Source organism: Phascolarctos cinereus, unplaced genomic scaffold (assembly GCF_003287225.1).
Source record: "Phascolarctos cinereus isolate Bilbo 61053 unplaced genomic scaffold, phaCin_HiC Scaffold_1;HRSCAF=81, whole genome shotgun sequence".
Taxonomy (NCBI): domain Eukaryota; kingdom Metazoa; phylum Chordata; class Mammalia; order Diprotodontia; family Phascolarctidae; genus Phascolarctos; species Phascolarctos cinereus.
The window spans coordinates 113,482,665-113,508,994 of NW_027555514.1; the positions used below are offsets into that span (position 1 = coordinate 113,482,665).

At 41.1% G+C, this 26,330-nt stretch overlaps 1 long non-coding RNA gene and 1 pseudogene across 3 annotated transcripts in view; both read left to right on the forward strand.

Annotated features, from left to right (window-relative positions):
• The window catches only part of LOC110219149 (uncharacterized), a 256,993-nt gene that overhangs the window by 23,493 nt on the left and 207,170 nt on the right, over positions 1-26,330 (forward strand). The window lies entirely within an intron of this gene.
• LOC110219177 (ubiquilin-4-like) lies at positions 9,013-18,543 on the forward strand (annotated as a pseudogene).

Below are 26,330 nucleotides of genomic sequence, written 5' to 3' on the forward strand. Positions count from 1 at the left end.
TTTCTTTGTATATTATCTTTTAAATTTGAGTTTTATTTCATAACTCAGTTACAGTTATCATACTTATGAAATTAGCCTTTTTTGCAGTCAAATATATATATATATATATATATATATATATATACATATACACATTAGAAAATGGCCTTTTTCCATCTTTTTGAATTTATAAATTAAGATTTTTTCCCCTTTCTCCATTTACTTTTGTGAAAGTTAAATTACCTTGTTTGTTGTGAATACCTTTTAAAAATGCTTTGACTTTGGCAATTGTGAATCCTCTCCCCCTTCCATCTCATTTCACTTTCTGTCCCTATTCCTTAGACCATTGTATTTTAGACTTCTGGAGGCTGTTTACTGGAAGGCCAGTTGTTGTTAAAATCTTAGACAAGGCTAGCTTTGGAATGTAGGAGAAGGCAAAAATGAAATATGTTCTCATTTACCACGCTTTGAAACTGAAAATGTTTCATGGAACCCCTATGGTTTCACAGCACACTGTCTGGAAGCTGCCTGGTCTCAGATACTTACTGGCTGTGTGACCCTGGGCAAGTCATTTAATCCTATTTGCCTCAGTTGCCTCATCTGTAAAATGAGCTAGAGAAGGAAAAGGAAAACCACCCCTTTATCTTTGCCAAGAAAACCCCAAATGGGGCGACGGAGAATTGGACCTGACTGGGAAACAAGTGAACAGCAACAAGAACAGTATTCCAAATGCATTTCCCCCCTAGTTCTCAGTGTTGGCAGCCTTCTTGGAGCTGGATAAAAATGTAAAGAAAGAGGGGAATAACTTCCTGGTCAACCATTAAAGGGACAGTTGTCAGCAGAATCAGTTTTTAAAAATCTTCCCTTGATTATTTCAGCAGTTTGATCTTTTCTTGGGGCCATTGGCTGTGATCAGTGGCCAGTGATAAATTTAAATTTGGGGATCCTAAGTCATACTCATCAAACTCCCCTCATGACTAGTCCCTAGAAAACACTTTTGTGCCATGATAGAAACTGAGTAGAGAGTTGCTGTGGCGCTGTCCATAATATATAAATTGACTTGACCTACTTTAAAAAAAATCTCCACCTGTTAGGTGTGGCATAGGCTTCATACTATTTGTTAAATAAAGTAGCGTGGTTTTAAAAAAAATCATTTCTGGGCCTCTTTTTTTTTTTTCCCCCTGATTCATTATCTGCTTGAGTGTTAGTCACATAGTGAATACTGTATTTTAAAATGGTCCCATCTGTGTATTTTGGTGGCAGACTTCACAGTCCCTTGAAGATTCTAATGATTTCTTTTCTCTCTGCTAGTTATTTGTTGAATGAATGGAAAAAAAAATTGAAAAGTTTAGCTGTTTTGGGGTTCTCCTAACCACGGATGTCATTTCAGATTGGTTTTAAACCAAAGGTGGTTGTTGTGGTGGTTGTTGTTTGTCCTTTATTTTGTGAGGTTTTGTATCAAAGGATATTTTACTAAACTTTAAACAATAAAATTATTTTTAAAAAGTTATAGCTTTGGAGTCTTAAAAACAACTGTTTGCATTTGTTGACCTTCCTTGTAATGTTAGGAGCACAAAAATTAATGGTCTTACTATGCAAGGGGCAATGGGGTCAAATCCCTGTGCTGTCTGTCACTTTACTCCTTCTGGCTTCAGTGTCTTCTCTAAAATAAGAGGATTAGACTAGATGTTGTTGAAAGGCCCTTCTAGCTTTACAACCAGTGACCTGGCCAGTGCTTTTTAGATAGGACATTTAATTGATAAGAAACAGAAAATTAGATAGCAGTTAGGTGACCGTAGCTCTAACTCAGCCTCTGCACCCCTCTCTTTGGCTTTGGGGAAGTTACTGAATTGCCCTGAGAATCAATTTTGTTCTTGGTAAAATGAGGGGCAGCGAAGTGGTACAGTGGCCTGGCCTGGACACAGGGAAACCTGATTTCAAATTAGGTTTTAGACACTTACTAGCTGTGTGACCCTGAGCAAGTCACTTAACCCTGTTTGCCTCAGTTTCTTCATCTGCAAAATGAGCTGGAGAAGGAAATGGCTAAACCACTCCTGTATCTCTGCCAAGAAAACCCCAAATGGGGTCAGGAAGAGTTAGATACAACTGAAGAACAAAATGAGGGATAAGAAGAGATGGTTTCTTAAGTTCTCTCTAATTCTGAGATTTGTTTATATCAAAACAAGTTTTAAGCTTAATAACTATTAATAAAAACAAATAATAGAATAACCACATAGAATGGGAAGCAAAATCTAAACCTTCTAGTTCAGAACAATTCAGAAACAAAAGAATTAACAACCAGAAGCAAGCTGTCTTTGTTTTGTGTCCCCCTCCAGGTCTGTCTGCCCTTTCTTTTCCCTTCTGTCTTCCTATCTCTTTCTTTTCTTTCTTCTCTCCTTTTATTTCTCTCTTTTCCTTTCCTTCCTTTCTATCCTTCCTCTTGTTTTAATAATATAGCTGTAGTTACTGTATAGATAGTTCTGGTTCTGTTCCTTTTACTCTGTATCACCAAATTTGGTCTTTCCTTGTTTCCTTGTGAGTTTTATATTTTTATTGTACCGTAGTCCATGATATTAAAATATAATTTATTTATTTGTACTCCAGTTATTTTACGTAACAGTTATTTCCAATTTTTCCCTATTACAAATAGATCAGCTATGAATATTTTTGTAGATTTAGGCCCTTTTTCATTTTATGATGTTTGGGGGGATATGAGATTTGTTTTTAAATCTATGTTAACTGCAACAAAGTCATTTGTGAAAAACAGATTTAAATTAATTCAGCTATAATATATTCAGACTTTATTTATATTACATATGGCACCTGTTTTTAGCCAGACAGAGATCCTTTGCCAGCATATTTAAATTTCATATTAGTGAATCACGTTTTCCAATCAAAGCACACTATCAGATTAGAGAACAGATCGTTATTTCAGCGTTAAGAAATGATACCATTATTATTAGTTGATAAGCCTGTGTCTCCAGTTCCCTTGTTGACTAATAGGTTTAAACAAATATTCAGAGGCTGAAGGACATGTTTTCTGTGTTTGTTCAGGGTGGGATGATTTCCCCTGCCTGTATGCAAATAGACTGGTACCTTGCATGGCTGCTGTCTGAGTATTCTCTAGGCCACCTGGTCAAGCACCCTAGACCATTTTTGGAATAAAGATCGATGTGGTGGTTCCAGTGCTGTTGTTCTAGTATATGTTTTTCCATTTCTTCTTTTAATAAACACACATTAAATACCTGTGTGAATCATAGCACTGTGTTAAATAGGAGAAATATGAGACATAGCCGTGCCCTTACAAATCTAGTGGTGGGGAAGAAGACATAAACATATGAAAGAGTTAAATTGTGGCCAGAATGATGAAAGGACTCAAGGTAACACCATAGAAGGCTCAGTGAAGAACTGAAGAGATTTATCATGGAGAAGTGAAGACTTGGTATATGTTCATGGGGTGGTAGGAACATGAAAGCTACTTACTAATTTCTTAAAAGGATTGTCATTTGGAAAAGGGATTCGACTTGTTCTTTGAGGCCCCAGAAGGAGGAGCTCTGGGTGAAAGGAGTAGAGAGACAGATTAAGGCCTGATCTAAGGAAGAATCCATTCTCCACCACACTGGGTAAGCGGTTGACCATTCAGACTTTGATTGCAAACTGTCCCAAGGGGACACCTGGTTAGTTCCCCTGTTAGGCTAATTGTTATGAAACTTTTCCTTAACCAAGCTTTTATTAAGTACTTAGTATTTTCAAGGGATGTCATAGACATTGGGGATACAAAGGCAAAATTCTACTAGAGGGGCATTGCATTTACACAGGGTGTAAATATGTAATTGTATTGGAAGAAGTGTAAGGGCCTAGCCTATGTAAGGAAATGATGTGATTTATGGAGAAAATAACTGAGTCAGTGCAGTGTTAAGGTCTTAAAGGAAAGTAAAGAAGTGTTTACTGATTCTTTAGGAAGGATGGAGAAGCTTCTTTATCAGTTTAATAGAATTTTAGGGGGGCTTTCTATGTGCTAGCTGAGGGATCAGTCACATCCCTGGTGGCCTTTAAAAAGCTAGCCACCTTTGCAGGCAATACACACTTTCTTTGAGAGGTCAGTAAAGGCAGGAGATGTCTCTGGGGAATGTTAGCTATGGCTGTAGAGGGGAAGCAGGGGATTTCTCTCTTCTCCCTCCACCCCCATCATCCAAGGCATCTTGCTGTGAAGCACTTGCCCAGTAGGAGACACTGTGCCCATCAGAGAACAGCCCCCGGCATGATCTCAGTGAGTTGAGAAGAGAGTTATTAGCTCAGGCACCCTGGAGTTGAGCTGTGGAGAGGAACTTGCCCAGAGATGTTCTGTCCTGGGGGAGCAGTGATGAGGGTACCTAAGGACCCTGTCATGCCGGAGTTGTATGTTATCTTGGTACAGGGGTTTCCTATAGGTCTGCCTTTCTATTTGTGGGCTCTGTGTGTGCTTACTCTTTTGCTGAGTGTATTTGTGAGGGAGTGCAGCCCTGGTTTATGGGAAGAATAGTTTTCATAGTTCATTCTGTGCCATTTCAGTAAATGCCTTTGCTTTGCCCTGATGGTGTGACTTGGCTGGATTTTAAAGGTGAACATCCTGGTGAGGGCTCATGAGCTCCAGTTTTAGGAGTGTGGATCCACAGAAAACCTTTGGTTTCCTAGGAGACCCATCCTGTGCATCAGTGGGAGAGCCCACAAGGGGGGCTACATCACAAATCCCACAGGAAAAGGGTTTGTTTCTAAGATTTCTCTCACCATGTAAAGCTGTTAATTTTTCCAGTACTGCTCCTTAAGTTACATACCATTCAGGATGTGGTATATGAAATGTAAAAATTAATTCCCAAGTTGATTTTTCAGCTGTGGTATGATTAGCACAAATATATTGATTGGTACTTAGTGTCTCTTCTGACAAAGGCCAAATGCATTTTTCTCAATGTTTATTAAGCTGTGGAGTGTTGAATTGCAGTTCTGTGGCCATTAGGCATCTTGTGGTTAATGGAGACAAATGGGTCTGTCTTAATAATATCACAGAATTCTACATACATATATGCTTATCAGTTGTTATCAAAAGCATATAAAAGGCACACTTTGGAGAATACTGGTAAAACAAATTCTCCCCTTATCTACTGATAGACTGACGTACTAGAATTCATTTCATCAGGCTCTGTAGAAAGAATTATATGTTGGTACTTACCCGAAATCTGGCTTAATCATATTGAAGACCAGCTTTCAGCTGGCATTAAATCTTTGTTAACATTTATCAGAGAAAGGTATAGTAATAACATTTCATCTATTGTAGTAATTCAGATTAATATTAAAATTAAATTTACACTATTTTATTGTGGTGTAGGAGACTGATCTCAAGGTCGTGTATTGAACAAGAAATCTACAAGTATGTATTAAATGGAGACTTGCATAAGGCTACAAAAGTAGTGTGACATGAGCTTTTCTCTGAAAGAGCATATAGCTGAGTTCAGGAGTATGCCTGTGTATGAGAGACAGCGTAAAGAAAGGCAAAGCTGATCTGGAAGCTGGGACTGCCTCAGCTTTAAAACCTGCCTCTGATACATCCTGGCCACATGGATCTCCACAAGGCACTGAACTTCCCAAGGGTCCCTGGCAGTGCTCTAGGACCCCAGGCTGCAGAGTAGGTGCTGAGTTCCCCATTCGGGGAGCTCCTCACTCTTATCAAATCACTTCTCTGTCTGCCTGCCTATTGGGAAAGCTGTTGTGGCCGAAAGTCCAGAAGACCTGGGTCAAATCCTGCCTCAAACACCTCATAGCTGTGACCATGGACAAGTCATCTTCTGTAGTATGCTGTAGCCAACTTCCTGCAATTTAGTGATGGGAGTAACTTCCATACTGGGAATTCTGTAAACTGATGAGATCACAGATCCTTCGCTGTATATTTGTATGTGTCTGTAAGTATATGTTGAGCTTTATATATGCTCCTGCCTGTGTAAATATATGTGTATATGCACACACAGAGATTTATTTATTTATGCATGCACATGTAAATATTTGCATATAAGTATGTGTGAATATGTGCATATGTGTGTGTGCATATGTGTGTACATATATGGGGAGGAGAGGGAGGAAGAAAGAGCAGAAGAAAGGAGAGGTAGCAGACAGTGGAGGATAGCGAGTAGGGGGATAGTGACCTTGAGGTCAAGAAGACCTGAGTTCAGGTCCTTCCTGTGACATATACCAGCTGTATGACTTCACTTCCCAGTGCTCCAGGGATGTCTCTAAGACTCTGCAGTTTCAGAGAAGGTACTGAACTGTTCCTTACTTGGGAGGTCCTTATACCAGTGTAATTACAGGTCCATTACTGCTATCAATCTAGCTATCTGATCGACTTTAATTCTAAGCTTTAAATGTTTTTCCCTGGAAATCCAGGTTTGGGGCATAATGAGTGAGAATATGAGAAAGCCTTATCTTTGAGGGCAGATTGCATTAGTCTAGAGCTAGAGCTCTGGTTCTTTTGTTATTGTTCAGTTGTATCCAACTCTTCCGGACCCCATTTGGGGTTTTCTTAGCAGAGATACTGGAGTGGTTTGGCATTTCCTTCTCCAGCTCATTTTTACAGGTGAGAAAACTGAGGCAAACAGAGTTAAGTGACTTGCCTAAGGTCGCACTCAGACACAGATGAAGTGTCTGAGGCCAGATTTGAACTCTGGAAGAGGAGAGTCTTCCTGACTCCAGGCCCTGTGCTGCCTCCTCTGTGCCGTGTAGCTGTTCTTGCTCTGGTTCTAGCTCCCCCTCAAAGCAAGGAGATTCAGGTTCCCTTTGGGGAACCCCCCTTAGATCTAAGATTTAACTGTGAGTTTAGAGATTTTCCCTGGGACTCCTGGATTCAGACAAAATGAACCCGAGAGTATAAGGAGAAGCCTGAATCTCTGCTCTTTTAGGGCAGGCTCCCTGTTCATATGAGTCAGTCAAATAGTCTGTCAATCACTAAATATTTATTGGCAGCTAGGTGACACAGTAGATGGAGTGCCAGGCTGGAGTTGAGAAGACTTGAGTTCAAATGTGGCCTCAGATACTTACTAGCTGTGTCACCTTGGGTGAATCACATAACCCTGTTTGCCTCAGTTTCCTCATCTGTAAAATGAGCTAGAGAATGGCAAACTCCTCTAATATCTTTGCTAAGAAAACTGCCAAATGGGGTCACAAACAATCAGATACAACCGAAACAATTGAACAACAACAAAAATGTTTATTAAGCATACACTAGGTGATGAGCAATGTGTAAGAACTGGGGATATAAAGAAAGGTAAAAGACAGTCCCTATTCTCAGTGAACTTTCCGAAGCCTAATGGGGGAGACAACGTGCAAATAAAGTATGTACAAATGAGCTACATACAGGATAAGTTGGACATAATTAACAGAGGAAAGACACTGGAATAAAGAGAGATTGGGAAAGGCTTTCTGTAGAAGGTGGGATTTTGTCTGAGACGTGAAGGAAGCCAGGGAATCCAGGTGTCAGGGCTGCAGAGGGAGAGCATTCCTGGCCTGGGGACAGCCAGTGAAAATGCCCGAGTCCACAGATGGAGTGTCTTTAGAGGAACAGCAAGGAGGCCAGGGTCACTAGATCACAGACTTTGTGGGAGGGGAATGTGAGAAGATGGGAAAGGTTGGGGTGGGGGCAGGTTATGAAGGGCTTTGAATGCCAGAGGATTTTATATTTGATCCTGGAGGGGTGGGGAGCCGCTGGAGTTTAGAGTAGTTTTGTGACATAGACCTGAGCTTCTGCAAGATTACTTTTGCAGCTGAGTGGAGGAGTACTGGATTAGGGAGAGACTTGTGGCAGGCAGATCAACCAGAAGTGCTCAGTGCAATACAGAGTAGGTGCTATGTAAAGTCTTCTTCCCTTCCCATCTCCACTCCTTCCCACTCACTGCAGTAGTCCAGGTGTGAGATTGGTGGCAGAATTAGAGGAGAGAAGGTGGCATCTTTGAGAGATGTTAGGAAGGTAGATTTGACAGACCTTGATAACAGATCAGATATGAATGTTGAGAGAGAGTGAAGAATTGAGGATAAAACCTAGGTTGTGGTCCAGGGTGACCAGGTGGATGGTGGTGCCTCCAAAAGTAAAAGGGAAATTAGGAAGAGGGAAGGGTTTTGGGGAAAAGACAGAGTTCAGTTTTGGACCTTTTGATTTTAAGATGTCTGTGGGACATCCAGTTTGAGATGTCTAAAAGGCAATGGTAAATGGGAGATGGGAGGTCAGCAAAGAGGTTAGGGCAGGAGAAACAGATTTGAGAATCATCAGCATAGCGATGATAATTAATTCCATGGGAACTGACGAGATCACCAAGTGAAGTAGTATAGAGGGAGAAGAGAAGAGGGCCCAGGACAGAACCCTAAGGGATATCCATGGTTAGTGAGCGTGACCTGGAAGAAAATAAAGAATTGTGGTTCTGGACTAATGCAAAGTGCCTCAAAGAGAATGGATACAGGCTTTTTCTCATATTCTGACTCATTATGTACCAACTCTGTTTTCCCAGAGAAAATCTCTTAAAGCTTAGAGTTAAAATACATAGAGGAGAAGGGAGGAGAATAATTATTTTGTGGGCAGCTTTTCCTGTGTAAGTACCAGTCATCTTCAGCACAGCCTCGGTGATGGAGACTGTTGGGACCAAGCTGAATGCTCTGGTCATACGTGTTCTCTAACAAGGGACCCGACTATGGGGGCCTGGGCGTTCCAGTCCAGAATGTCAGGAGAGGGGCTCCCCTGATCAGTCCGTTATATAGTACACATGTGAACACACAAACACAATATGAACATTGTAGCGGATATGAACGTTTACTGTTGAAGCCGCAGTACTGGCAGCTGGAGCCACCAGCTTTGCCCTTCTCTCGCCATTTTGTTTCTGTTTTCTTGATGCTCCTCTGCGTGTCTGGGTAATTGGCATGATGTGGTGCTGGTTTAGGGCTTTGGTGATAGAAATTGGGAGGGCATGTAAAAAAAGGTGTATTTTCCCCAGCCTCACAGGGATTCCATGGGAGGTGCTGACGATGTGCCCAAGTCCCGGGGCACCAGCCGAGGAGGTGAATAACAATAAGAGCTAACATTCCTCTATCACTTTAGGTTCGTAAAGCATTTTGCACAGATTATTTCTTTTTATCCTTCCATAAACTTAAGTTGGTTAGGTGCTATTATTATTACCAGCTTACAAATGAGCAAACTGAAGTGATCTGTCATAGTAAATCACATAGCTAATGTGTAATCCTAAGGCCGGATCTGAACCCCAGGGCTCTTGACTCCTCATCCAGCACTTTCCTCACTGTGCTAACCCAGCCACCTCATAGAAAACTCCTCAGGGAGTGAGAACCAGGGAGCTTCGGCTGAAAAGGGAGACTGAGGGAGTCTCGGCAGCTGTCTTTTGTCTGCTGGGTTGTCTTACAGCCCTGACTGACACCAGAGCTGGAGATAGGTTGACCAGCCCTTCGTGAAGTTGACCTGGATGGTTTATGCAGAAGGTTTTTCAGGCAAAGGGGTAAGGGGCTCTTGAGACAAGCTAGGAGCTGCAGAAGCTAGAACAGAGGTACAGAAGAGGACATGGCCCTGATATAAAGAAGAAAATCTGAATCTTGGCCTTCACTGGGAGTGTAAATCCTATGAACTGTGGAGGTTCAAAGAAGGTGTGTGCAAACTCTCTGGTAACCCTGAATTGTTTTCTTCCTTGGGAGGTCCTCAATCATAGGATGGCTCTATAAATCTGGATCAGTTGTATAGGTTCCTGGGGAAGGCAGAGACCTTCTGGAGAGGGAAGAAAAATTTTCTTGGTTGTCTATGGTGTCGCACACAAGCCCTTTTCAGGTAGTTTGTGTTATATGTAATAAACTTGTCATGTATTCCATGCCTTATTAGCTTGGTACTTGGGGGAGGACTGAGAATACCTAGAGAAGAGCTAACAGTGATGAAAATTCCGAGCCCTAGAGAGATGATACTGTGTGATAAGCCTGCAGGATGTGAGAGTCTGTGTGAGTACAGATCCACATTGGACCTTGGAATGGTTACATGCATAATAAAAAGTCTTAATGGAAGTGGGACATGAGCTGCTCAAGTCCTCAAGATTGTGTAGAAATTTCCAGCCTCCCTTTATGTTTTTTTCTCTATTAAAATGTAAGCACTCTGAGAAAAGGGACCATCTTGGAGTGAGTGAGTGAGTGAGTGAGTGTGTGTGTGTGTGTGTGTGTGGTGTGTGTGTGTGTGTGTGTGAATCTCCATTGCTTAGCATTGGGCCTGGCACATAATAAGCATTTAATATTTGTCTGTCTGTTCATCTGTCTATCTTCTGTGTCTATTGTGGGTTCCTAAAAAGGATAATGACAGGTAAAATGACATTTTAGGAAGATTTACTGGAAGTGGTGTAAAGGTTGGCGGAGTGGTGTAACCAAAAGAGCATTGGATTGGAGGCAGAGAACTTGGGTTTGGGGCCTGACTGCCACTTACAGCCCTTACTTCATGTTTTGGTCAAGTCACTTAACCTTTCTGAGCTTCAGTTTCCTCATCCAGAAATGGTGATAGATAATACAGGGATTATTATTTCCTAGTGTTATGAGGATAGAATGTGGGATTGAAAATAAAGCAATAAAAAGTATATGTATGTGTGTTGCATATAGGTGTGCATATCTACATATGTATACAGAGAGAGAGAAGAAATTACTCTGACAGTATAATTCTTTCAGTCAAAGAACTAGACAAATGGAACAACCAGAATATAATATATTACAGTATTTCTGCAAGCATTGAGAAAAAGAAATGGACCAACTTTTTTTTTTTTTGGTTGGGCAGTAGGGATTAAGTGACTTGCCCAGGGTCACACAGCTAGAAAGTGTTATGTGTCTGAGGTCAGATTTGAACTCAGGTCCTCCTGAGTCCAGGGCCGGTGCTCTATCCACTGCGCCATCTAGCTCCCCCACCAATTTTTTAGATAAAACAAGTGGTTGGTAGAGTTAGTAGAGTCAGAAATTGAATCCATAAAATTCAATTTTAAATTTTCTCTACTAGATGTACTTATATTACTTTGAGATTTTAATTGATAGTTATCCTTGAGAAAAGCCTTTGTGTTCATGAAAAATTTAAAGAACAGTCTCAAAAATTATAATGGAAATGCTGCCTATGAACACAAATTGAAGAATATTCTTCATAGCTGTGCAATATGGGAAGGACTGGAAAGTAATGTTGATGACTTTCAGTTGCATTAGCACAAAAATATAGTAACTGAACTGAATCAGCATCATCTTAAAATAGGAAATATAGCAATATAATTCAGTCTAGGCTTGGAATTCTCCCATAAAGTCCTACTCTGATGCCTAATTGTGGCACAGAAGCAATGCTGGTTTCTCTAAGCCTGTTCCTGAGGAGGCCCTGCCATGTTGTAGAGACCTGGAGTTATGGGCCTTGGGTTGGTCTGTTATCCTAGGATCAGCCTTGCTAAGTTTAGAGAGGGTCAACCTCAGAAGAGAGGCTAGCTAGCAAGTTAGCATTTTTTTTTTGGCCATGGTATCTCACGATACTGTTTACTAAAAGAATAGTGAGTGATATGCACTGGTAGAGGAAATACACTAATGATATCACAGATCTTTTGACATATATATGTGTGTCATATTGTCCTTATTAGAGTATAAACTCCTTAAGGGCAGTACTGTTTTTAACTTGTCAGCTTTTCTAGTGGCTTTCTCTCTCCTCCAACTCCCCCACTTCCCCTCTCCTCACAAACTGGAGGGCCAAAAAAACCACTAAAAAAAGAGATGCAGCACTATCCATTATTAAATGTTGCTTTTAAAATGAAAAAAGTTTCTAGGCAGTTGTTGTTCAGTTATGTTTTACTCTCTGTGACCTCATTTGGAATTTTCTCAGCAAAGATACTGAAGTGGTTTGCCATTTCTTTCTCTAGCTCATTTTACAGATGAGGAAACTGAGGCCAACAGGGTTAAGTGACTTGCCCAGGATCACACAGTGTCTGAGGCTGTATTTTAACTCAGGAAGAGGAGCCTTCCTGACTCCAGGTCTGGCACTCTATCCACTGTGCCATCTCGTTGCCCATGAAGTGTGTAAACATGGGCAATTTATTTAGCATTTCTGAGCCTTTGACAGTGCTCTAAAACTATAGATTATATGATGAATATTGTTGAAGAAAGTTCCCATGTCAGAAGAATTAAAAGGTATTGAGATATGTGGATGCTTTTCTGATGAATAAAATAACACTCATTTAAAAGCATGACTAAATTTGTAATAGCTTTGTCATCATGAATTTTCTCAATCAATGGATACTAATGATACAGTTAATATTTTATGAGTATCTTAAAAATTAGGGACTTAAAAATCTTTGGACAGATTGCTGTGTTTGCTCTGTTTATATATGATTAGGCTTGATGGAATCAATTTAGGAGATATGGTGGGGATGGAGACCATTGAGGCAGAACAGCTGGGTCATAGGTTAGCCAGGTAATGCCTTGCCTGTCGAAGGCACGATTAACTAACAAGGATCAGTTCCTCAGTTGGTTCATGCAGTGGTTTGTAACGAAGTGGTATATCAGTAGATGAGCAAAACTATATTGGTTTTGCTCCAAGTCAAATAAATTACAGAATATGAAGGCTAGATGGGACTCCAGAGGAGTGATTATATCACATTTTATTATCTAGGTTGGTCAAGATCTTCCTCACGTCCAACCAAAATCTCTGTTTTGCTTTGAGTCTACTTTCTATTTTAAGTCCTAAATAAAAATGTAGAAAAAGTGGCATGTTCCTCCTGCTGCTCCCAGGCCACAGGTTTGTGTCATCCTTGACATCCTTGTATCTCACTATGTCCAAGCTGTTGCCGAGGCCTCAGGGCATCCAGAGACGGGCACAGGGGCCATACAACCATGTGTGTAAGGAAATGAGGTTGTTTAGTGTGAAGGGAAAACTTAGCTGAGGACACGATAGCTCCATTCAGATATCTGATATGCTGTTATGTACTGAAGAAGGAGCAGTTAGATTTGTACTGCTTGACCACAATCAATACTACCTTTGCTATGGAAGACAGTTTGTCAGTCAGTTCTCCTGTGGCTTCATTCATTGTCTCTGTGATTTCCTAAACTCAACCCTGTCCACCATTTTCTTTCTTTTTAAAAAATAATTAATTAATTTTTAGTTTTCAACATTCGCTTCCATAAGATTTTGAGTTTTAAGTTTTCTTCCCCCCCCCAAAAAAAAGACAGCAAGTGATTTGATATAGGCTCTACTTGCACATTTATATTAAGTATATTTTCCCATTAGTCATGATGTAAAGAACAGTTAGCATTAATGGGAGGAGGGGCAGCTAGGTGGTGTAGTGGATGGATGGAGCACCGGCCTTGAAGTCAGGAGGACCTGAGTTCAAATCCGGACTCAAACTAAACACTTGACACTTACCAGCTGTGTGACCTTGGGCAAGTCACTTAACCCTAATTGCAAAAACACACACACACACACACACACACACACACACACACACAAAACCCAAACTAATGGGAGGAACCATGAGAATGATGCAATAAAACAAAACAACAAAGGAAAAGGAGAGCAAATAGTATGCTTCCATCTGCATTTGGACTCCATAGTTCCTTCTCTGGGTATGGATAACATTTTCCATCATGAGTCTTTTGGAATGGTTTTGGATCATCCTGTTTCTGAGAAGAGCCAAATCTATCATAGTCAGTCATCACACAGTGTGGCTGTCACTGGGTACAATGTTCTCCTGGTTCTGCTCATTTCACTTAGCATCAGTTCCTATAAGTCTTTCCTGGTTTTTCCTGTCCACCATTTTCATATAGAATGTAAACTACATGAAAGCAGGGACTGTTTCCCTTTTGTAATTATATCCCCAATACTTAACAAGGTAATGAATAGTGAGTATTTAAGAAATACTTCTTTTATTTATTCATGGTAAATTTAAAAATCATAGTTCCAGAGACAGAGAGAAAGAGGTCTGGATCCCTTTCATGTATTATAATTAGGACTTTCTTCATCCTCCAAAGGGAATGCTCTGGTACTAAAGGGTAGGTACAGGACCTAGGTTCATCACAGATGATTGAATTCAGCAAACTATTCTATGATTCCTCCTAACTTGACTCTGTTTTTCAGTAAATCATTGTGGTTTCTGGGATTTTGAGGTCCTTTCTGTATGGATTCAGGAGCAGAGGCTACTGGCCTAGAGCAGAAAAGAGGACATCAAGAATAGTCCTGGAGTAGAAAATCTAGCCCAGCTGCCTTTCATGCCCTCGCTAGGATATGAGTAGGAACGGAGGTTTTGTTTTCATTTTTTCCCTTAAGATTCTCTGGTGAGCGAAATCAGCCTCCAGAGGGAGGGTTGGGCTAAATTCAGAAGCTAAGGTGGAGGGACATAGTTTTTACAAGGAGCACATCTTGAATCTATGCAGTCATAGTATCAGAAAACCCCCATGATGTACCTCCCCAGGTATATGTCCTACTTGCCCAGGACTGACCTTGTACTTAGCTCCTCTTGTCTTCTGTCACAGCAAATGCAGTTTTCACAACTTGGAACACTATCTTGTCATTCTCATTATCTGAACTCTTAATGACAGCTGTTTTTTCACTCCTTATGTTTCATCTTTATCTTATTCTTTGACTTCTGGAAACCAAAGTTCTGCCCAGATTGAAAAAGGCTTTTTTGTCCTCTTAATGTGTTTATTTAAGAACGTAACACCGCTCCAAACACAGACCAGTTTCTTTGACAGACTGTGCAGAAGGCAGATGAATCTGAAGCCGGAGCAGTCAGAGCTCATGTCCTACCTTGCCCTGCTGTGTTACAGCAGCAGTGCGCTTGGCAATACGTGGTGGTGTTCCTAGAACAGATTCTCCCAGATCTGCAGCACCATTTGAAGGTTCCTTTCCAACATGAACATTCTAACCAGGCTGCTTGTTTTATCATGCAGCCAACTGAAGTAGCATTGTTATTAGACCTCAGGTCTATGAAATTTGTAGACATGTAAATTGACTGATAACAAAAAAATTCTTGCTCTATTTTTTTATGTAAATTTATTTATTTGTAGTTTTCAACATTCATTTCCACAAGTTTTTGAGTTCCAAATTTTCACCCCGTCTCACCCTCCCCCCACCCCAAGATGGCATGCATTCTGAACATCCCTTCCCCCAGTCTGTCCTCTCTCTCTCTCCCCCCTTCTCTTATCCCTTCCCCCTCTCCATTCCCCTATAGGGCAGGACAGACTTCCGTACCCCATTTCCTGTATTTGTCATTTCCCGATAGCATGTGAAAACTTTTTTTTAAACATGTTTTAAAACTTTAGGCTCAAACTCTCTCTCCTCCCTCCCCACCCACCCCCATTGAAAAGGCAAGCAACTGAATATAGGTTGTATATGTGCAGTTATGCAAAACACTTCCACAGCAGACATGTTGGAAAAACAACCACGTCCCTTAATCCCATTCTGCCCTCCTATTTATTCTATTCTTTCTTTTGACCCTGTTTCCTCCTCAGAAGTATTTACTTGTGATTACACCCTTTTCCAATCTGCCCTCCTCTCTATCATCCCTCTGCTCTCTTGTCCCTTTCTCCTCCTATTTCCTTGTAGGGTAAGACAAACTTCCATACCCAATTGAATGTAATGTGTATGTTATTCCCTCCTTAAGCCAAATCCTATAAGAATAAGATTTACTCATTCCCTCTCTCCTTCCCCTGCTTCCCCTCCACTGTAAGAGACTTTTCTTTTCTGGTTTTTCTTTATGAGATAATTTACCCCATTCTACCTGTCCCTTTCTTCTTCTCTGAGTATAATCCTCCCTCATTCCTTAATTTTATTCTCCAGATATGACCCCATAATCTTCAACTCACCCTGTGCCTTCTATCTATCAATCTATCTATCTATCTATCTATCCATCTATCTGTCTGTCTGTCTGTCTATCTATCTACATACATATAATTTTTTTCCTCCAACTATCCTAATAGTGACAAAGGTCTCATGAGTTATAAATATCATCTTTCCATGCAGGAATGTAAACAGTTCAGTCTTAATAAGTCTCTTATGATTTTGCTCTATTTCTTAATAAAATATTTCATTTTAGTTTCTTTGGCACCTATAAGCAGAAATACACCTAAATTCTCAAAAAAAATTTTTTTATCTGGACCTTTTGGAGAGGAATCTGATAATTACCACGATAAGGCAGGTTTTCACCTTTTTTCTATATTTCAAATCTTTCAGGATTGTTACGGTACCCCTCTGTCTTTGTCTTTTGCACAGTAAAGGTACTTAATTTTTCTATTCTTCAGGGGAAAAAAAAGACAAAAGCTGCTTCTAGTGTCCGTTTTATTCCCAATCTTTTGAGGCCTAGTCAGGAGAACAGGAACAGATTTTTCATCATGTAGATTTGAGAGTTGGACTGCATTGTTTTTCTTCTGTACATAATTATTACTATGTACATGTAGTTTTGGGGAAATAACATATTTTTTAAACATTTTAATCATTCTAAAATTACTCATTTTTTAGTAATAATTTTGAAGATAATTTTTTAAAACATAAAATTTTACTTTTAAAATCTCTAAATCAGAAATGTCCTTGGGATAAAACTTGGGTAGTATAGAGGGAGGAGGGAGCATTTTTTCATTAAAAGTTTTCTATTTATTTCCCTGAGACTTTTTATCTTTCTTGTAATGACTTAACCAGCTGTGGTATCTTTTCTAGATTGAAATTGTGGCCATATTTATCAAGCCTAATGTTTTATTACTTAAGCGTCTCTGACTTGAGTGGTTGGGAAGATGGAAGCATGGATGGGTAGTGGCAGCAGCATGGCAGAGCTGAGGGGGGCTGGGCAGAGCTGGTCCCTGATTGGAGTCAATGTCAAGACCCCCAAGAACAAGAAAGAGATTATGATCTGTGATTGCACCTTGGCAAAGGAGATCAAAGAGGAGATCTAGTGGAGGTTTAAGGCCCAACAAGGCCAGCTTGTCCTGATCTTCAGTGGCAAGATTCTCAAAGACGGAGACACATTGAATTAGCATGGGATCAAGGATGGGCTCACTGTCCATTTGGTGATCGAGACCCCACAGAAGGCCCAGGATGCTGCTGCTTCTCCTCATTGGCAGGCAGGGAACTTTGGCAGCTCCTCTTCCCAGCCTCTCCAGACTGAGAACTGGGGGCCCTGTCTAAGCCCCCACTTCCCAGACCCCGGGGCCCACTGGGAAGGGCATCCAGCAGTTGGAGTCAGGGATGTTTAATGGCCCTTAGATGCCGGGCCTTCTCCCACAAATTTCCATCTCCAGCTAATGCAAAACATGATCTTTACCCTACATATGTGAAGTGTGATGCAGACACTTGTCCAGAACCCTGACTTTGCTGCTCAGGTGATGGTCTGTGTACCTGTGTGAGGAAAATCCCAGCTGCAGGCTCTAGCATCCTGTCTTTCTACAGCAGCTAACAAAGCCACGAGGCCCAGACTCGATGTCCATTCTCACCAGCTCTCTGGCCATGTAGGCCCTGCTGCAGATCCAAGAGGGGCTGTAGATGCTGCAGACGGAGGCCGCAGGGCTGGTGTCTGACTGTGGCAGCTTTAGAGCCTCTCTCTGTAGCCGGTGGCAGCGTCTCAGAGCCGTCCCTTCACTTCCCTATCCACATCGCTAGTGCCTTCCCAGCAGGGGGCACTGCCCGCCCCCAGAAGCAGCTGAGGCGACAGATGATTGGGCTCTTGGTCAGAGGAGGAAACTCTCAGGTGCAGACATCAGAGATTGGCTTTTACATCAGCTGGAGCAGCTCAGCCTTGGGCTTCATCAGTTGAGAGGCTGACCTGCAGGTGCTGATTGCTACTGGTAGGGATATTAATGCAGCCAAGAGAGGTTGCTGGGCTCTCAGCCCTCCCGGTCCTTGAGTCCATTGCCTCCCCCATCTACACATGCACACCTACACACCGACCTCCCTGACATCATTTGGTGCCTTTGACAGCTTCCTAGCCTGTCCAGATCACAAGACCTTTCTGGTCTTCAGGCCTTTTCAAACAGCTGGTGCTGGAGGGCTGGGTACAGTCTGGGTATGGCAACCTAACCCCACACCTCTGTCCAGTCATTTTGTTCTAAATGTACATGTTTCCTCCATTCTGCCTCTGCCTGACCTTTGGCAGAGATATTTAAGCAATTTTGACTTTTATTTGGGTTTCCCAGTTACCTCCCTGACTCCCCCACCCCCATTCTCCATAACTTATCATTAACAGAGTTGAGTCATGGCATGACCTGATTGACGGAATTTATCAGGGAACATTGGTCTGCACCCCTAGTTGATTATGAAATCTTTCTTTGTCTAATTCTGGCTGTACCCTAGCTTCCTTATCAGAGCCCTCTCCTCACACTCGCATCTCCAATGTTACCCTCCCCTCCCTAGTGAAGGGTTGTGAGTTTCCTGGCTTCCACATAGGAGAGGGAAGGTAGACCAGGCACTTCCGCCTTCCTACCCCCAGCATATACTCCTATTCTGCATACTCTTTACATTCCCTTTCGTGGGCCGTGCTGTGGGAGAGGAGAGGAGAAATCGTTTCCCTGTTTGGGGCCGGAAATGGATCAGTCTTTCAGGACGCAGAGACACGGTGGGGTGACCCTGCTAGATAGGGGTCTAGAGATCAGTGCTGCAGATGTGGGGTTGGGCCAGGTGTTGGGGGGCACTGCAGCTTTCTAGAAGAGTGAGTGGATGTCTCGGTTATGGGGCGGGTCAGAATGGATAGAGTCAGAAGCTAGAAAAGCCAGCTCAAGGGGCAAATTGTGGTTCAGTAACCTGGGGTGGAGAGTTTGAATCTAGAAAAGGGATTAATTAGGGATTGAAATTAAAAGGAAGACAGGGCAATTCTCAATACCCGCAATGGTCTCTTGACTATGTAACTCTCAAGCACAGCATATTGGTACCCTTTCCTCTGCCTCCTTCTCACCCCTGCCTCCACCTCCCAGACACAAACACATTCTCCGTGTGCTCAAGACCTTGTCTAGGTCTGAAGTGACCCCTGGGAACTAGGCTTTGTTCCACAAGGGACTGACGTTTCTTCCCTGCCCTTCAGGCATGTTGCAGGAGAGAGGGTCTGATTTTCTAGTTTCAGAACTATGTTCTTCAAAGAGAAATTGGGTTTGCTGGTCTGGGGATATGATGGAAATATAGCTGGTATGCAGAAGTCTTGATGCTGAATAAGGTTGAACATTCTCTTAGAAAAGGGGTAGTGATACCACCCAACTAACCTCTTTTGTACCTCCCCCCCGCACATGCACATATATATATACATATATATATATATATGTACATATATATATATATATAATCACCCCATCTTATTAATAATGTTAAGTGCTTTATAATCATAGGACAGAAGAAGAATGGGGGCCCTCATCCTCTGCATCCTGAGCCTATTCCTTTCTTATATCTGTGTTTACTCCCCCCAAATTCTTCCTTTTGTCTGTGCCAGAAAACCCTATTTGAAGGAGAAGGTGGTGATGGTTATGTTTTCAGCTGGGGTTGGAGACCATGATAATAAAGAACAGGTACCTTATCCATACTGGTCCCCTAGCCCCATGTAAATAAATCATGTGATCTTTGTTGTGGGTTTGGGGGGGGAACTGACAGCTTTAAGTGGTGATCAAGCATCAGTGGGTAATGGTCGTGAATATTGCCCGTGGAATTTAAATGATGATTATGGTTCTCAGAATTTTTTATTTTATATTTGAAATTATATTCTATTATTGTTCCTATATACTTACTGTGAATTCATTTTAGTACATTTGCCACTTTTGTACAGCAGTGATCAAGAGCTTCTTTCCAGGCACACTTCCCATGTTTTTCCAGGCTAAAAATTAATTGAAATTTAGTCTTGGGAAGTACAGTCATTAACTTTGCTATATTTATCGGTAATATTGTAAACAATAAGACATGCTTAGGATTTTTCAACTGAAGTGATATTAAATTAAAATACAACTTGGTTATAAAATTTTTAGTTTAGTTTTAAACTGAAATATGTCTGGATTATATAATTTTATTTCATTTTCCATTATAGCCTTAGCACTAAACATTTAATCTTAAAAAGAAGCCATAAAACTTTAAATCTAGCAGTTCAGTTTTGGACTTAACTGGATTATGGAAGTACTATTTTTTTAAAGCCTTGAAATAGTTTGTCCTGTACAGTGCCACCTCGTGACAAGCGTTTGTCTTCCTGCTTGTAGAAAATGACGTAGTAAGTCGGACTATTTAAATATGATAAATCAGAGACCACCTTCATACCTATTCATACCTATTCCATGGGCTGCATTTCTATGTAGACGAAATATTGACAAATAGATAAAACATTTATAAGTCACTTGGTGAATTCACTGGCCATTCTCAACTTGAAAGAAGCCTGAAGAATTCATCCATCCCAGTGATTCAATTAATTTGACTTCTCCCACCTCCCCCATGTCAAAGCACCAGCCCTTTGCAGATAGTCCAATCTGTGACTTGATGCCCTGGGGGACTCAATCTGTGAAAGCTGCTTGGCCCTGTTTTGTAATTAGCACCTTGGGGCTGATGAATAGCACAAGAATCTGTCTCTGAGGTACTCCCATTATCCTGTAACTCGAAAATCCTTTCAGTTTCCTTCCCAGATGGTCAGAGAGAATCAGCCCCTGCATTTTAAATAGCACCCCCTTTGCTGGGGTTGTGGTATAAGGGGCCGTACTCGGAGTCAGCCCCTGAGCCCTGACGCTGACTCTGACCTCTGCTAGTGGTGTGAGCCTTGCAGAGAATGTCAGGGATGTGGCCTGCCTTCCTCACAAAACTGGCGTGGAGGGTAGAACTGAAGGTGCTGAGGTAATGGAGCGGGCTGCGGATTCCTGTCCCCCTCCTGTAGGTTCTGGGAGGGTGCTGGGAGGCTTCTGAGGGCCGCATTAGTGCACATTTTTGTTCGAATGAATACAGGCCCAGGAAGCCTGGTGTTTCATGTTGTCTAGTGCTGGCCCCTCTGACCCTCAGCACTCCTCGTTTGCCTTTGCTTGGGGGCCAGGCTCTTGCTTTGCCTCTGTCTCTAACATTTGGAGTCAGGAAACCTCAAGTTCAAATCCAGCCTTAGACACTTGGTAACTGGGACCCTGGGCAAGTCACTTCACCTCTGTTTGCTCAGTTTCCCCATCTGTAAAATAGGCATAGTAATAGCACATACCTTGCAGGGTTGTTGTGAGGGTCAAATGAAATCAGAATGGTAAAGCTTTTAGCACAGTGCCTGGCACATAGTAGGTGCTCTTTTAAATCCTTTCTCCCTTCTCTTCCTCTCTTTTGACGTGCATGCCATCTGATTAATTTCTCTTTTTCTTGATCCTTGTCTCTGTAACTCTGACTTTGTCATACAGTCTGCCCCCGTTTGTGTTCCTCCCACAATACCCTCCACCTGCTGTCTCAGTGCCTTTGCAGGAGCCATCCCACAGACCTGGAACAGACTTCTGCCTCATCTTCTGCTCAGAGGCCCTAGTTTTCCTCTAAGATGTTGCGCAGCACCATCTTGTGCGTAAAGCCTTTCCTGATGCCTCCACCTGCTGGTGCCCTCCTCCCTAACTACTTGGTGTATGTTTGTGTTTATTCACATATGTCTCCTTAATTAGGATGTAAACTCCTCTGGAACCTGTAATCTTTGGCACTTGGCACAATGTCTGATAGACAATAAATGTTTAATAAATACTTTTTGATTGATTGAACTATCAGCGACTTTAGCGCTAGTTTGCAGTGTTTTCTTACGTCACAATCCCTTTCACCTTCCCCAGAGACTTCATATTTCCACTGATAAGTTCTTGATCATTTGGCTTCTTAATTCTTTAATCTCTTCAGGCCTTCATATTCCTCATCTCCACATTACCTCAGTTGCATTGCTACCTGTAGGTAGGGTGATCGTGTCTTGGTCACTACCATTACTAGAGACTTCTCTGTCTCTGAGATACCTAACACACATATCTATGTACATGTATTATCCATGTGTATGTGTATATATGAATATAAATGCAATATATTACGTGTAGGATATCAGAGATATTTGATGCACTAATAACAGTTTATCTTCTTACTCAAGATGCACTTGTTTGTGCAAAACTTTTAAATTTTACATAATTTAAATTCTCGCCTTTTGTGATCCTGTTTGGTTAGGAATTCTCCCCCTGACAGTAGTTGTGAAATGTACTTACTTATTTTTAGCATCTAATTTTCAAAAATAACTTTTAAAAATGTGACCTTTTATATTTAGGATGTATCTATCCATTTAATAGCGTGTTTTCCTACTTGACAATTTCTCTTCTAATCCGAGCTTCATTGATTTTGTTTGTGGAAGACTTTTCAGTTTCACTAATCAAAATTATCTATTTTCTCTTTTATGATCTCTATCACAAGAAGTTAGTTTAAAAGTTCTCCTCTAACTATATCTGAGAAAGATCACTCCATACGTTTTCTTATGCTTCTTTTTTAATGTGACATTTTATATTTATTGAATATCTGTTTGGAACTTACTGTATATTGAGTGAGATGCCCCTGTAATAACTATTTTGTGTCAGATTGCTCCTTCATTTTCTCTGCACTTGTTGAAAAGGGAGTCATTCTCCGAGAATGGGGGTTAGTGGTTTTTTAGACTCTGGTTTGCTGTGTTTATTGATTTCTGACTTGTTCTTTCCTAGTCTTTCCCCTCGAGTCCTCTCATATCATTCCCCCCACCCCAGTCTAATAAATTGCCAAGTCTTAACCAATCCTGTCTCTACCCCATCTCTTGTAAGCCCAGATAGGGACCTGTGGTCTAAAATTCCATGGAAAATTGTGCCAAGAGAGGAAGGGTGCTTTCAAGAAATAAATTCTTATTGGACAAATACTTTTGATGAAGAAAAAATAGGAAGGTTTCTGAGTGTTTCTGAGTAAATCACCATGGGTACACGGAGCAAAGTAGGTTAAAGAAAGGGAAGTTAACTGAGAATAAATTTTTTAAAAAGATAAGGTTTTATTGAAAGAGTATTGAGTGCTAAAGCTGAGAATGAGTTTTGAACTTGACTTTTGGGAAGAGGAAGTACAGAGAAAAGAATTTGGTCGCCCATCTTTTGCCCAGCAGGTAGAAGTCCTTATGATAGCTTGGAGCCATGTCTCCTTCCTAGATGCCCGTTCCCCTGTTCCTCTCTTTCAGTACTTTGGTGGGTTTTTGTGGCAAGACAATGGCAACCTTGAGCTGCTGGGATATTAGCTACTGACCTTACTCTACTTCTTGCTCAGTAAGAGGAGAAAGAAGCAGAGATATGACTCCTATAACTGAAACCAAAGGAGTCGGTGTTCATATGTGTTGTTTACCTTCTGATCAGAGAGAGGGTGGAGGTGAAGAATTAGCAGTGACTGACAGACGCTGATCCCATCTGGCAGTCCCATTTCCCAAGGACTGACCAGGAGATCCTATAAACAGAAGGGCATAATATACATACACATACAATCCAAAGTGAGATAAGCATTGAGGTTCATGGCAAATGTGGAGCTGGGCAGAACCAGTCTCCTATGTAGTAATTATAAAATCTTTGGATGTGGGGGTTGCCCCTCATTCTTTTCATTATCTGATAAAATGCTTGACTTGAAGTCAGGAGTACCCAAGTTGGAATCATGTCTCAGATACTCAGAGTGTCAGGCCTGGAGTCAGGAAGTTCAAATGTGGCATCAGACACATTAGCTGTGTAACCCTGGGCAAGTCACTTAACCATGTTTGCCTCAGTTTCCTCATCTGGAGAAGGAAATGGCAAACCACTCCAGTATCTTTGGCAAGAAAACCCCACAAGAGGTCACAAAGAGTGAGACACAACTGAAAAGACTGAACAACAACATTATTATGTCTTGTAAAGGAAGTGAGAGCAACTCCTGCTTTGCTGCACACATTTATGCAACACATTTGGCAACTATCCCCTTACTCTTCACACTGTTAATTAAGCAAAATAGGGAAACAATTACATGGATTATAGTAGTGATTTACAGCCATTTTTGGGGGCAGAATCACTTTTTATTTCTTTGAAGTTTCAGGTCATTTGGGGCTAGGAGGTTGGAGGGAAGGGTAAGTTGCTAATGAAAAAATTCGTACTTTGCTGCCTCTAAACCTGGGGAGGACACAGCTAGATGGCATTCTGTAAACAATCAGATTGGACATCCTAGATCTTGGAAATAAAAAAAAATAGTATCCCAAATGTTGGTATTTGAGAAGAAGTAGGTTTATCTATAGGAAAATGAGGAAGGAGCTGATGCAGTAGGAAGCATTGAGGGCAGAGAGTTGAGAAGCATTTAGATTTAAGACCTGCCACTAACTTTTAAGGGTTGTGTTATCTTGAACCAGTCATTCATGTGTTTGAGCCTCAGTTTCTTCATCTATAAAAATGAAGAGGGGTTGGATTAGATAATTTCTTAGGTCACTTAAGCCCTGACATTCTATCATTTTGAAATGAAAACTTAGGGATTTTGTGATTTTTGTGAAGCTTTGGAGGTTATGAATTAGGGTTCTTATTATGTCTTGTTTCATTAAAAATCTTACATACAGCTTTCATTTCCCTTGATTGAGGAGTAATTTCTATCACTACTCCTAATATTTAAAAAAGCATGATTATTTTCAATTTTTTTGGTTTGGGATAGGTTTCAGGAGAGGATAAATTTTTCTGAGGTAATTAAGTAGGAGCTGGACTTGAGGGGAAAAGGCATATGTGAGCAGACTGCCTGTCGTGGAGAATCTAAAATGCCCTTGAGGAGGAAGTCAAATGGTACAAAAAAAAAAAAAAAGAAGATGTCAGGGCACATGATCCTTTCCTCTTACCTCCAGGTAGAACCTTCAGTCCAGGACAGCTAGATTACTCTTTGGAGTCACTTTAGTATAAGAGGAGGCAAAGGGGAGACATTGACATATATGGGAAAGTTGGGTTTTAAAATTTCAAGTGGACCTATTTTAAGGATGTTGACAAGAAGATGTTCCTGAGGTATTAGTGTACAATTTCTTGTGACCCATTTTAGACAATTTTATTCAACAATTTATATGAATATATTGTACGAAATATAGGTAGGCCTCATCCTTTCACTGTTCATGTTACTGCACCAATCTTTCAACACTGTTTAATTAACACCAGTATCTCAGTCTTATTATTATATATAGCCAAAGTGAAATGGCTGAGGTACAACATAGATACATAGGTACTGCCTTATATCTACCTGCTTTAGCAATTTTGTAAGATTATTTTGCTGCTCTTTTTTAAAAGTTCCTTTTTTAAAGTTCCTTGCAAGGGCAGCTAGGTGGTGCGGTGTAATGGATAGTGCTAGGCCTGGAGTCAGGAAGACCTGAGTTCAAATCTAGCCTCAGACACTTATTAGCTGTATGACCCTGGGCAAGTCACTTAACCTTGTTTGTCTCAGTTTTCTCATCTGTAAAATAAGCTGGAGAAGGAAATGGTGAACCACTCTAGTATCTTTGCCAAGAAAACTCCAAATAGGGTCACGAAGAGACATGACTGAAACAACTGAACAATAATCCCTGGCACATTGTAGGTGCTTGGTAAAAATGCTAGTGGATTGATTGATAGATATTGAAAGGTAGGAAGGGGCCAGGTTATGGAGAGTTCTTAAAAGCCATAGATAATAATTTGTTTGGCCATAGAGATAATTTAAAATGTTTTTCATTGGTAGGACTATTATTATAATTATCAGCAATAACAAATATATTACATACTTAACTATTACTGTGAAAAAGGTTAAATCAGCAAAATGATTTTTGCCTGTCTCTTTGGTACAAGGAAGTTTTTTGAAAGGAAAAAAGAAAGGAAAAAAGAAGCACATCAGCTCAGATTTCTGTAGCACTCCCAATGGGCTCATTCTCCCAACTCCCCCTTGCACTGATAGGTTGAGTTTCCAGAGGGCATCTGACTACTACTTCTCTCAAGGTCCTATGGGTAACTGAGGCGCCGGGGTTTCTAGTAGAACGCTGTCAGTCACAAGCCCCTTTATCAATGAATTTTAGTAACTATTGGATTTTAGAAAAGTATATTTACTGTGAAGGTGTAGTAAGAACCAGAGCTACAAAACATTTTCCCCAACCTGGGAATTCGCTCTCCATTTTCATACATGAGATTCCAGGGGGAAATGGACTCAAACTGAAAAAGTATAGCGGCTGTTGGGTCCATGAGTAGAGAACATGTGTAGCAAAGGGGTGTCTTCAATTGCTGGTCCCAGGAGTGTTTCCCTTCCTTAGTTGAATGCTCATGAGGTCTCTTCAGCTCTCTGCTGGTCTCTGAGGATGGTGCCTTTCTAGAGTCTGTAGCCAGCACTTCTCACCCTGACATGTTAGAAGTCTTAAGGCTGCTGACTT